The following is a 12,941-nucleotide window of genomic DNA, read 5'->3' on the forward strand; positions in this document are numbered from 1 at the left end:
TTCCCTGAATGGGGAATTACCGGGCCATTCCGAGTTTGGAGGGCCCGGTAATTCCTCCTACAGGGAACCCGGGGCCGGTCCTTCCCCATTCCCATTTGAGTCCTCATAGGGCTCAATGGGAATGGGCGCGGGAGCTAACAACAGGCCGATTACGACCGGCCCGTTGTTAGCTTCCTGGTCCCCTCGCGGGACCTCGTAATATTGCGGAATGGGTTTAACGGTGCCGCCACCATTAGCGGCGCCTGTTAACCCATTCCGCAATAGTTATAATGAGGCCCATGGAAAGGTGATTATTATGCAAATAGACAGATGTGTTGACAAGCTAGTAGATACAAGTGGGAAGCAGGACAGGAAGATGGGAACACCTAGACTAGCATTCTGAATAGCAGGTAGAAGGAAAACAAAACCATACTGTTCAGATGGACTGCAGTTCATCCATAGGAGAACATGCCACGTGATGAGTTTCACTATTGTGTGCTGTACCATTGTACTTATGACCATGCAACTGTCGGATACCAGTGAGATAGCCACTAATAGTCTCCTTTCAGGATGGAATTGCAAAGCATACTGAATACCTTTTGCTTGATTTGTACAGTGTGTTGTGCGGGGAAGGGGGTGGTGCATCCACACAACCCAGAGGTTATTAATACATTCTACGTTCCACACAGCGTAGGCATTTTACCATCACCATATGCACTCCATTGCAGGTGGTAAACACACTGCTGTCAGGTGACCCTACACATGTAGGCCTCTGAGAATACGGGAGGCAGGCTCCTCTATTTTAAACCAGGAACTGTCCCTCTCCTGCTGAAGAATCCAAGATTTGATGACCACTAAGTATGCAAAACTGCAAGGGCCTGACGGAAGCAGTACTAAATTCACGGGTCTCCCAGTTATCCAACCTGTCATTGAACAGAAAGGGAATTAATATAGATTACGAGTAAGGCGATATTCTGTTAGGAATTCGTCCCAACAGAATTACCATTGCTGCTACTTGGTCCGGCAGAGTTACCGCTGGATTACAAGTGGCGGTGGTGTTAGTGCTCATTAATTTGGCGTCCATGAGACCCCCTGGGTAATTTTGGCAGAATTACCATGGTGGTAAGTCAGTCGGCTGTAATTCCAACGATTTTGGTAATTGTTTGATGGAAAGTGGCAGGATTTACCCCAGCATGACGCTGGAGGTACATCTCCCACTCCAGGGCCAGACTCGTAGTATGGCGGAGTGGGAAAAGTAGCAGGAATTCCGTTACTGACACGTTTTACCCACATTGCCATACTCGTAATGAGCCACAGTACACTACATGCAAAATGGATCCATATAAGCACAGTGCTAATACTGGTCTCAGAACCTGCTGTTGCATGTATGGTGTACAGTACACTGTTGTACTCTACACACACAGCTCCAGGATTTTAGAGGAGGACTGACACTGTCCTCTACATGCAACTCCAAATATTAGCTCTATTTTAGCTCTTATCTCAGCTCAGTACTAGAACTGTGATGGTAAGTACCCCAGGGTCTCTATTCGCTGGAAAATACATTCCAGGGCACACAAAATCTCTTAGAGATTTTAAACATTGTTGCATTGAACTTACACAGTTTTGCACACTTGTGAATGTGGTAATTTTCCTACGTATAAAGATATGTTTTATAAGAATATATAACAGACACATTTTTGTTATCTATTTAGCAAAGTATTTACTCTACCTGCTTAACCACCTTGCCCACCTCCTTACAGTTAGGCCTGGTCTTCTGTGCCAACCTACAACTTCAGAAGCCTGGTCTCCCGGGAGCAAACCCTATGTTTCAAGTGCGGTGGATGTATCTGGGCTATTGAGATTATTGAGTCTCTGCGTTAATGTACTGCAGCAGCACATGGCTTGCCAGTTGTCATTGGAGCTATACTGGGTGAGACAGTGGCAGAAAGGGTGGCGAAAAGGGTGGGGATTGCTGGTATTTCCAGCACCGGTAATACCAGTGCTGGACATACTGGCTGGTATTTGCCAGTGGGGGCCTGATTTACCTCCAGCTCTTCTCTAGATGCAAATCCGGGAACACCCGCTGGCAAACCAGTAGTTTGACGGTCAGGGAACAGTGCCAGATACGTATTACCAACACTTTTACCAGCATTTTTTGCAGACCGACAAACTTGTAATGAAGGTCAGTGGCTTGGTTGTCTAACAGGGACCCGACACTCTGCACTCCTTTCTAGCCCCCATCTGCAGTGAGACTGCAGCGTGGGGCTGGGCCAGTGGACCTGACCACTTCCTGGCTCCACCTTTCAGTTGCAAAAGGGAAAACTCCATGAGACTGTGGGTTGTAGGCGGTGAAATTAAGTCTCTCAGTAATTCCCTTTCAAGGGGGAAGCACCTATAGAACAATAATGATGTAATTATTCCCCTGAGGACACAGACAGATGCCAACAGTTGTGAGACAGGACACTGTGCTTTTGGCAATCAAATTACTTCTGTGATTAGTTGCAACTGTGTGCTGAATGCCATCTTGTGGAGAGTGTGATACCTGCCTTGTGAAAGGCAGGGAGAGATGCTGTTATAGAAAGCAATGAAAATGGCTACTCGACCACGGCAATTCCTCAGGGGAGTGTAGCTTGTTCCCTGGTGTGGCAGTAGTGGAACAATAGGGCACAGTGAATGTATTGCAGAAACAAAAAAATGTTCCACTCCAGGGCCTGCCGTAAAAAAAATCGAGAGGCGTAGCTGCTGTTTGTTTCGGTCCACATACCAGAGCTCCAGGCTCCTTGTAAGTTTGCCATTACATTACTAAATTCTGATTGAGGCCTCATTAAAAAAGTCAGACTGTGTCCCATTAAAATTACCGCCAGATGGGACCGGGCGAGAAGCCAACTTCATGCCAACTCTGTCTTAAAAGGCGTCCCTCAGAGTCATGCTGTACACTAATGCCCGAAAAGGGCACAAAGGAATCCGTTGGGGGATTTTATTTGGTCTAAATGAAATATTTTCCAATTAGCGGGTACTATTAGCATCCATGATTATGACAGAGGAAAAGTATTTCTGTAACCAGCAACACATTTCTTAAAATATTATTCTAAAGCTGAGATTGAATTCATCTGGCAAAAAAGATCTCCCACTCCCCCACCCTCCGCTTGAAACTGTTTCCGTTGCCTGGCATAGGGCCCAGTGGTTTGGCCTCAGAGCTGGGCCTTTGTTTCAGTGACGCCGTTTGATTTATTAGAGACTATTCCCGCGCTTAAGTGTGTGCTTCCTCACCTCACCGTTACATGTCCATCAAAGCCTTCTTTAGCCGAGCTGTGATGGGTCTTCCTTCATAGATTATGTTTAAATCTTCCTGTCCCCCATATTTTTCGATGACATTTTTCGGCCGAACCTTTTCAGCAAAACACTGTGTGAAATACATCCTGCCGATGTAACAATGTCGTCTAAAGACATCTTTTAAAAATGCAGCTATATTCCCCTTTGTCGTATCTGCTCCCCACTGACCCCATAACCTCCCTCACTCTCTCTCCCCACTATGTAGACCCCATTCCTGGGTCCTGCCTTTCCTCCACTCCACATCGCTCACCCACACTGTGCTTTACAGCTGTACTATGAAGACTGAAAGAAGCAGTGCATGAAAATGCCTCCGAAACGACCCCCATAACTGGTATACTGGTATGATAAGTTATTTATAACATGCTTAATACCGAGAGGTTTCTAAGCTCGGACCCAGGGATCGAACCTGTGTTGCTTCGTGTCGTCTTGCTTCCAAGGTTAGCACGTTGCCACTGAACTATCCTCCTGAGACTTTCAGTTATTGTCCCCCACACCATACAGCTTCATGCCCACTCCCCTTTCTAATCACTCACCAGTTGCACCTCTTAAGGGACATGCCGAGAACCATATCAGCCCAGCCATTACCTACACACAAATATTTAAATGCAGAAGACAAACGCTGATCACTGAGGTGCAAGTTTGCGTAGCTTCTCAGGAATTGGCAAAAGGTCCAAAGCAGGCTATTCAAATAAAAAAAAGCAAAGAAGGGCCTGCAAGATCGCTCAGCAAAATATGACTCTAGAGCGTTCTAAGGAATGCCCAGGTTCGAACCCCCAGTATGGGGCGAATTCAAAAACTGTAGCTGACCATAATGACCTCTGCCCACTACTGCTGACCTAGATGTGTTTGTAGTTGGTGCAGTTCTTACACCACAAGCTCTGACTCCCAAGCAAAATGTCTATGTGTGCCTGCTTAGCTGGCTGCTCCTTCATAGAGACCACATTACATCAAGTGTGGGTCTGATCCTTAAAATCAGACCCCCACCGTCAGGCATGCAAGGCCATGAATTTGCTGCTGTTCTTGAAGGAGAGAGCCAGCACACATACAGGCCCATCTCCCAGCTGCTTTGGCTGCTACCCACTGCGGTGAAAGGTCCTGTGAAAGCCGAGGGAATCAAGATGATTGTGGTTCTTAAGTCAATAGGACATGTGTACCCCTGATAACCCACAAACGATGGCCATGAAGTGCCCATGCTATTGTGCATGCAAATACTATAGTGAGTGACCTTCTGTTCTGTCTATAACTTTGCCCGGCAAATTCTGGATGCAAGGCCATGCCGTGCATTATTAGTGCTGTGCATCAATGCTGATCTCACCTCCCTTTAACATTTAGGATGCACAGGCCTAGAGACGTAAAAAATGAACTTTCTATTCACATACAGTCGTTGCACCTTTATTAGTAACATGGCAGTTCCTTATTTCGCACTGCAAATATGTTTGTTTTATGTTGTTGACCAGGTGTTGGACAAACATTGCAATTAATTGGTAACATATTTCAGTCTTTAGATTGAGTATACAAAAGCCAGATGATTTGTCCTAAGATGACATAGATCCTTATCTCTGAAAAATAAGATTTTCATTTGGTAGTCATCACCTATGACATCACCACTGAAAAGACTCCCCCTAATTCCAAGAATGGGATCTCGGATGATTCGGGTTCATGGATAGATGGGACCAAAGGAGGGGATTTTAATTATTCATGATTGAAGCACTAATGATTTGACCAGCTGCAAATGTGTTTCTACTGAATCCAGATGCTGGATTGGGACTTTGAACATGCGTTTATTGGTGATTTATATGGCATCAAAACACAATTGTGGTGTAGAGGAGCAGGTAGATGCATATACCCTAATTCCCGCCCCCAAACCACTGTCATACTGGAACATCAGAAGAAGAGCTGCATGTGGGACCCCCTGTGTTATCCCTATGCTGCATTGTGTGTATGAGAGACGCTATGCACTCAGACAACCACACCGAATGTACCCTCACATCGAGAGAGTGGATGGATCTGCATGCAACATTTGACATCATGGAGCTCTGAGCGACATCTGACAAGGGCAGAGTGATGCCATGAAGAAGATATACAAGGACGTACTGAAACAATATGAAAATACTTTAGAATGACGATGTAACTGAAGCAACAAGAAAAACATGTACGAAATAATAAAATAATCATATATGCAAAAAGAAGATAAAGTAACTAACAGACATGAGTCCTGGTTACAAGAGCCTTACCCAGAGTCTTTAGCTCACTATCTTTCACAGAGGAGAAATATCCTAAATATATCAGTCTTTGTCCGGCCCTGGGGCAGTCCAGCACCGAAATGCTAAGCAATTCTCCTCTGAACAAGAGTACCAACAGCAACCCCAGTCACGTGTTTCGGTCTGGTTGAACCTCATCAGTAGGGTGTAGCAAGGCAAGGTAGCTCAGACACATAGAAGCTTGCTACACAGTAATATACAACATGGCTGGGACGGCCATAATTGGAAAATGGACACCGGCTTGTGCAGGGATTCAGCCTAACTATCTCAGAAACTGTCCAGAGCTGCAGAATCTGGAGATGCTGGAAAAAGGCTTTGTGTGCAAACAAAGAGGAGTCTATGTTGGCCTGAGATAAAAGATGTTATTTCAAGAAATAGCTGCGAAGAACAAAGGGAGGCAGGCAGATAAGTCATGAGTGTGAGACATATTGCTCTTAGATTAATGAAGATGAAAACATGTGCAAGAGCCAAGTATTGGACAAGTAACAGTCAATAAGGCTCAGATGTAGTGAGCAAGTCTCTAGAGGCCAATGGAGCAATAATACCCAGCAGTAAATAGGAGGCTGAAATGGACATCTTTGCAGTCTCCTCACATGTGAGGCAGAAGTCAAAAACAAAGGCTATTCATTAGGCTGTGATTGAAGATAAGTGATGTGCTCATACTCCCTTGAATGTCCTAGAACAGAGAGCAACGACAAGGTCAACTACAGATGGGAAACCTTAGCTTATAGTCAAGCTGATGATGATGAACTAATTGGAAAAGTGGGGAGTAATCTGACATGACTCAAGCACCTGGGTTTCAGTTTCCTTACGTGCTGCTAGCCGAGCTTTGCCGAAGGTCTAAGTTTGGGTGGGAATTCCAACTAATCAGTGGGTCTATGGGCAACTTGCTGTAGAATGTTACATAGGCCAATCCACTGCCATTTTGTCCGCCATAATCAGTATTATACACATTTAGAGGTAGTTCGAGGTGTGTTTTACAGATAAGCGATTGCCAATGAAGTACTTACCCATATACTTTCTATAAGTAGATATGTTCCCAAAACAATCCCTCCCACCAGTAACAGTTGGGCACGTATGATGGCATTGTAGATGATGCATATTGGGGTATAAGACGTCTGTGTAATCAAATTTGTTTGTTTGTGTGTGCAAACATCAGTCTGAAGTTTGCTGGTGTACCTTGCTTTATTATGTTGAGAATAAAGTAGTACTTTGCCATATTCTTTGATTCTTTCTGGTTATTTGCTCAGAGATCTTAAATGGTAATTCCACCTAGCACAAGAGAAGCTTTAAGGTGCGAGAGCACAGTGGCACTCCATTTGTGCTCAACCAAAAAACAAGGAGAACTCTGCAATATCAAAATGCACCATTAGACTCCAATAACCTGTTTAAAGACGCAACCGTAGTTAGATTTTTTTGCAAATCCTTGTAATGCAACGTAACATAACATATCAATTGTGTAGAAGAATATAGATTATCAATTGATCCTAGTAGAAACCATTAGTAACTGGTCAACATGTGATGTCACCTTAACATCATTTGCCAATTAGTGTGCATTGAAGTCAGTGATCTTGTTGCCATGCAGCATTTATGCATTAATCTAATTTCCCCCTTTTCCTACCATCTGCTAAAAAAACAGTTTCTGCTTTCCAGATGTGCAGACATTCCAAGGCTTACAAAACTGGGGGCAGAGTGTCACATTCTACTTTAAAAATGATGCCCCACCCTGCGTTTGCTGGAGCACGTTGGCTTTTGTGAGAGGACACTCACGGCAAAGTCTGCTTTCTGTTCCACTCTGACCTATTGCAATCACCCGTCTGTGGGGGCGGGCAGTGACAAGTCACACAATATCTACCAGTTCTGTCACTGGTGCAAGGAGGCGGGAAAGTATTTTGCATAGGCACTGACACATGTAGAAGCATGAGCCTTTTCAGACACTATCATTATGTTATATTAAAGGATATTTATATTGCACACTGTCAGCACCAGAGTGGTCCCCTGGTGATCTAGCAGATCAGAAAAGCAAGAAGGTAGGGTAAGTTAGTAGGACTGAGAGGGAAAAAGCGCAAGAGATCTGTGATGTGCTGTTGGCAGCTTCAGTTCAGTTTACACCGTTTGCTGAGCGTAGGTGTGGTTTTCGGTTGCTAGTTGTCATGTGTTGTCGTTTGCGGTTTTGTGTGGTTTGTTTCATTGTTACGGTGTAGTAAAGTGCATGTGTTCTGTTGTGCAATATAGGTATGGTTGTGTTTTGTTTAGAGTAAGAGAGGTGTAAGCAGAGGGCTTAGTTTTTTAGTGGGTTGGTTAGTGGTGACGCTCCATCGTACCTCCTTCGATTAGGCCACCTATGGTACGCGTCCCTGCCATTGTCACGTATTGTGGTGTGCTGGGAGGGAGTCTACCTTCTATACGCGGTGCAGCGTTGGGGGTTGTGTGCAGGGCTATTTAGTGGTGATGCCTCCTCCACCCCCGACCCCCACCCTGTGTTCAGACTGATGGATGTCTACACCGCTTTGCCCACAGGCTTTTTCCCTGTACGTTTGAGCTACCAGCGCCCTGTGGTTTATCTGTGGTTTAAGGGGGAAAAACAGTAAATGCACAACAGTAAATTTAGTAACACCAAGATTTGGGACACCTGGATAGAGGGAGGATGGCCTAAAATAGGCGGCATAACAGTGAATGTACAACAGTCAATGCAGCAACACCTAGATTTGGGATGCCTGGATAGAGGGAAAGGGGCCTAAAAAGGGGGAACAACAGTAAATGCAGTAGCACTTAGGTTTGGGACATCTGGATAGAGAGAGGATGGCCTAAAAGGGGGCACAGCAGTGAATGTACAACAGTAAATGCAGTAACACTTGAAACATATTGGGCCTCATTACAAGTCAGGCGGTAAGGGGTTAACGGCGCCGGTAAAGGTGCCGGCGCCGTCAACCCCGTACCGCCTGATTACGAGGTCCCCTTGCGGGACCCGGTCTGCACGTCTGGTTTCACCAGACGTGCAGAGCGGGTCCCACGAGGGGAAGAGGAAGCAAACAACGCGCCGCTCGTAATCGACCAGTTGTTTGCTCCCTCTCCCATTCCCATTTCAGCCCTATCGGGGCTGAAATGGGAATGGGGAAGGCCCGGGTCCGGGTTCCCAGAGGGAGAAATTACCGGGCCCTCTGAACTCGGAATGGCCAGGTAATTCCTCATTCTGGGAACCCGGACCCGATTTTGGCGACAGCCATGCCGCCAATAGCGGCATGGCTACCGTCAAAATCGTAATGAGGCCCATTGTCTTTGCTCACATACCATGCACTGCAAAAGCAGGTATGTTCATTAGCCGCCACTCGTGTCACCCCGTGTCACCTCTAGGAAGGTTGTTCAGTGGTTAAGTTAATAGCATTAATCTCGAGTTCAACATGAAATCCATCCTTGTGAACTCGTGCTAGAAAAACAGTCTACTTAAGAAAAAGTCCTATGAAACAGGGCTCACAGTGGATCCCTGCTTTCGCATGGCCCGGGCTACTGAGAATCCCTGATAAAATGGTTTCTTTGGGAAATAAGGATTTGCAAGCACCATCAAAATGCAGCTCTGAGTAGTTCTCCGTTCTATGTCTGCGTGTGTGAGCACAAGCATTTGTGAATGTCGATGTGAGTGTTGATGCATAGCTGAGCATAGGTGAATTCAGAGCTGAGAATTCGCAACTACTGATCTGAACATATGAATGCACATATAAATGTGTGAATGCAGATTTGAGTGCTTTGATGCAATCTTAAGGATTTGTGGTTTTTAGGTTCATGTCTGGTATCGCATTGTTGTAGGTCTGGCGAACCCCCGGACTAATTATTTATGCAACACTCATAGTGGTGTGACAACTACCGCCTCCGAAAGAGGTGGGCCCTTTTATTATAGACCTTACATCACATCCGCCCCACGTTGCAGCAACAAGGGGCGGACTAATCACATCTGTTACCAACATCAGAATGAACAACATAATACACACAACAGTTACTGAACTTCAGTAGTTTAGAGGATAACTTGTATTAGTCATTATCAATTAGAGAGCCATCCAGCCGTGCTGGCATCCTCCTATGTTCTTTTCTCGGGTATCTCCTCACCTGGTACCTATCGTCTTCCTCACTCACATCTCACCTCCAGATCTACTCGTTCTGTATTATCCTCACCCACGACCTCAGGCAGGTGGCATTCACCACCTTGCTGTCCTGGGCCATAGGCTCTCTATCATCCTGACTCCTGCTGAGCTCAGTCGCTGACCTCGGCATCACCTTCTTAAACTAACCAGAGTTATGGCCCAACTCTTCACCTTCCCTCTTGGCCTTTTTTGCTTGTGATCATCCATGGGCCATTTTGTGAGGGAGATCAAACATCTGGGTGATATTCCTGTTCCACAGTATCACGGGCTGTGATTAGAGGTCAAAATGGGAGGGAACTGAAGGGTATGATCTTCCCCTACTTTTCACAGAAAACCCACAATCGTTCCCTTGCTTCATGTCAGAGGAGAACTGTTCCAGAATGGCTGGCAAGGATGCCTTTTTTTAACTGAGCTATCACCTGCCAATGGACTGCTTTTGTTTATTTTCAGGGACATTTGTGGGACAAGCATTGGGCCTTTGGCTTATGTCTGTGAAGCTTGCACCTCAGGCTATTCAGAAATCAGTCTGTCATCACTTGCCGTGTTCGATGGTTCATATACGACAGTCATGCCAGTCCTTGGATGTGAAGCAAATCTCCCAAAGTGTGATGCATTGAAGGTCACAGAGTTTTGCAGGCTCGCTGCAGAAACCATTGTCCTTTTGGTGCATGTGAATGACAGTGGGGCTGTCTCAAATGCTGTGCTGGGTTTTGCCTGGGATGTCTTTTGCTTGTTAGGACTTGAGCCCTCGGGTAGATGGTCAACTCCTTCACATGCCTTTGTGTACTCAGGCATCCATTGCTTCTTCTTTTTCCCTTTTGAGTGACAGAGTGGGTTTTTCTGGCTTCCAGCAGCTTCATGCTGCTATAGTTGAAGTCGGGACAATGGTGACTGTAGCATGGACACACCCAGTGGAGGAGTGTGGAGTCATGTAACAGTTTCTCGAGAAATATTCACCACCTGCCCTGGAAAGTGTGATTGCCTTCAGGATTCTGAAGGACGGTTCACCATTTCAGTTGGTTTGTGGCCTTCTCGGGGTGATCTGTGTATGCTTCAGCCCAAGGAGATCAAGTAGCCATGGAATTACATCTCAGCCATGAACTTATGCACCATTTAGAAACCTTAGTGGCTAGTATCTTTTCCAGCTTTGGGATTCTGACATCTGTGCTGGAGAATCCTACTTCTTTTGCTTTCGGGTATCTGGAATACTTGACCATTAGTAATCAGTTGGTGTGTTACTCCTGGCAGGGAACAGAAGTTTGCACTCATCTTTTCCCATGGCATGTGTCTTCTCTTCCAAGTGTGAATGGGCTGAGGGCTACCTGCTGCACCAGTGTCCTGGCATGGGGCGGAGATGCCAATGATTTCCTCAATCATTTGATGGATTCCATTGAAGCATGGTTATTTACATAAGACACACTTCTGTCTTGAAGAGTACTTGGTGTATTTCATGAGCAAGCAGTCTGACACTTCTAAGGAGTGATATGATGGGATATGATATGATAGGTTATTGATAACGCGCTTAATACCCGGAGGTTTCTAAGCTTGGAGGGGAATCAAACCTGTGGTGCTCCGTGTCATCTTGCTTCAAAGGCGAGCACATTGCCCCTGAGCTTTCCTCCCGAGACTGATTCTGGAATGACAATTCTTGTACCACAGAACAGAGGATCCTCTGCATACTGTGACATTTCCTCAAAGTGGTGGTATGGCATGGAGCAGTGTTGTATATTAGTTGTTCGTTGGTGCTGTCATCTGAGTAGCATGTTCCATTGGCCTGACTGGACAGAACAATTTGCATGCATTTGTCGGTGACTGTTTCTCTTCTAATTGCATCCATGCATAGTGTTTTGGGAAGCACAATATTCGCCACCATGCACCCATGATCCTTGGTATCCTCAGCAGCTGGCCTCAGTGGGTAGCAGAAAATGCAGTGGGTTGCCAGCACCTGGGATGTGCTACATATCAAAGATGTAGGCTTGTAACCCTAGCATATACTGTTCAATCCTGAGCATTATCCATGGAGCCATGCACTTAAAGAGCAGCCAGATGTGTGGTTTGTGAATGGTGATGCAAAGTTAAAAGTGATTGGCCTCCCAAAGTACTTCTAGGCCCGGCATGTATCTTAATCTTGATGTCAGTGCAGACTATGCATGCCACTGTGCTGTTGGCCAGGGGGGCATCATTGGGCTTCTGAAAGACTTCTGGTGGCGCTCACTCCTGTCCCGCTCAGTGGAGGACTTGGCCAGGTTGCTTAGAGGCTCACTGATTGTTGCCAGTTTTGGGACACATCTCACACAGTAGTTGGCAATGCTCAGAAAGCTGCACTGATGGGACAGGTCAAGCGGATCCGAGGTGTAACTGTTCTATGCTCTCAGCACTGCTCAACCCCATTAGCATTACTGAGATGCGTGCTGAATGCAGACCTCAGCATTTTGAAAGGCAACTCAGAGCAGCTGTGGATCAAAATCTGAGTAGTGCTGGCGATCTGAGCACCTTTGTGTACAAGGGAGGGAGCAATAGAGGTTGCAAAATGTGACGCTGTGCAGCCAGTCGCACTTAAGAATATGCAGCGCTTTATTCATTGACCTTGGCGGCAAGGTGGAAGGGTCTAGTAACGGCTCGAGGGAGAATAAGGACTACCAGGGCAGTAGCCCCTAACTTTGGGGTCCATAAGAGTTCGCAAAAAGGTTTAAAAGGTCTGAATGGAGCTCACTGAGGGACACATGGCCATGACATCATAAGGGAGTGGCAAAAAGTGAAGTGGACTCGACCTCACTCTCGCCAGCTCCAGGGTTCCTGATACAATTTTGAAGTCATAGTATTTTACTCTGTATTTTTCAAAAGTGGGACTGGAAGTAAAAGTGATTTCTTTGTCAGTAAACAAAGGAGTTCCTATTTCCAATGGGGGTACTTTTGAAGAGATGAAACAACTGTTCAACAGATATCATTTTATGATCTATACTTCTTTGCATCCACGTCTTGATGCAAATTAAAGGATGCATGTTTTCCCTTAAAGTTCCTTAAGGCAGCCGCACTATTAGAGCTCCTTGCCACGGGTGTGGGCACACCTGTGCACCTTTTCGGGTGGAAGCAGGATGGCAGCCTGCCACTGCATGCGTTCTTTGTTTCCTTTTCTTTGTTCTGAGCATATTTACTTATTTTTGTTTGTGGAGAGGTTTTGCCTGGTAGGCTGCCTATACATATAGGGCTGGGAGACTCCCTTCTTAATTTC

General features: G+C 45.8%; 1 protein-coding gene across 1 annotated transcript in view; it reads left to right on the plus strand.

Annotated features, from left to right (window-relative positions):
* The window catches only part of LOC138577245 (fibrillin-2-like), a 454,244-nt gene that overhangs the window by 194,586 nt on the left and 246,717 nt on the right, over positions 1-12,941 (plus strand). The window lies entirely within an intron of this gene.

This window comes from Ambystoma mexicanum, chromosome 1p (genome assembly GCF_040938575.1).
Source record: "Ambystoma mexicanum isolate Mex_15411 chromosome 1p, UKY_AmexF1_1, whole genome shotgun sequence".
Lineage (NCBI taxonomy): Eukaryota > Metazoa > Chordata > Amphibia > Caudata > Ambystomatidae > Ambystoma > Ambystoma mexicanum.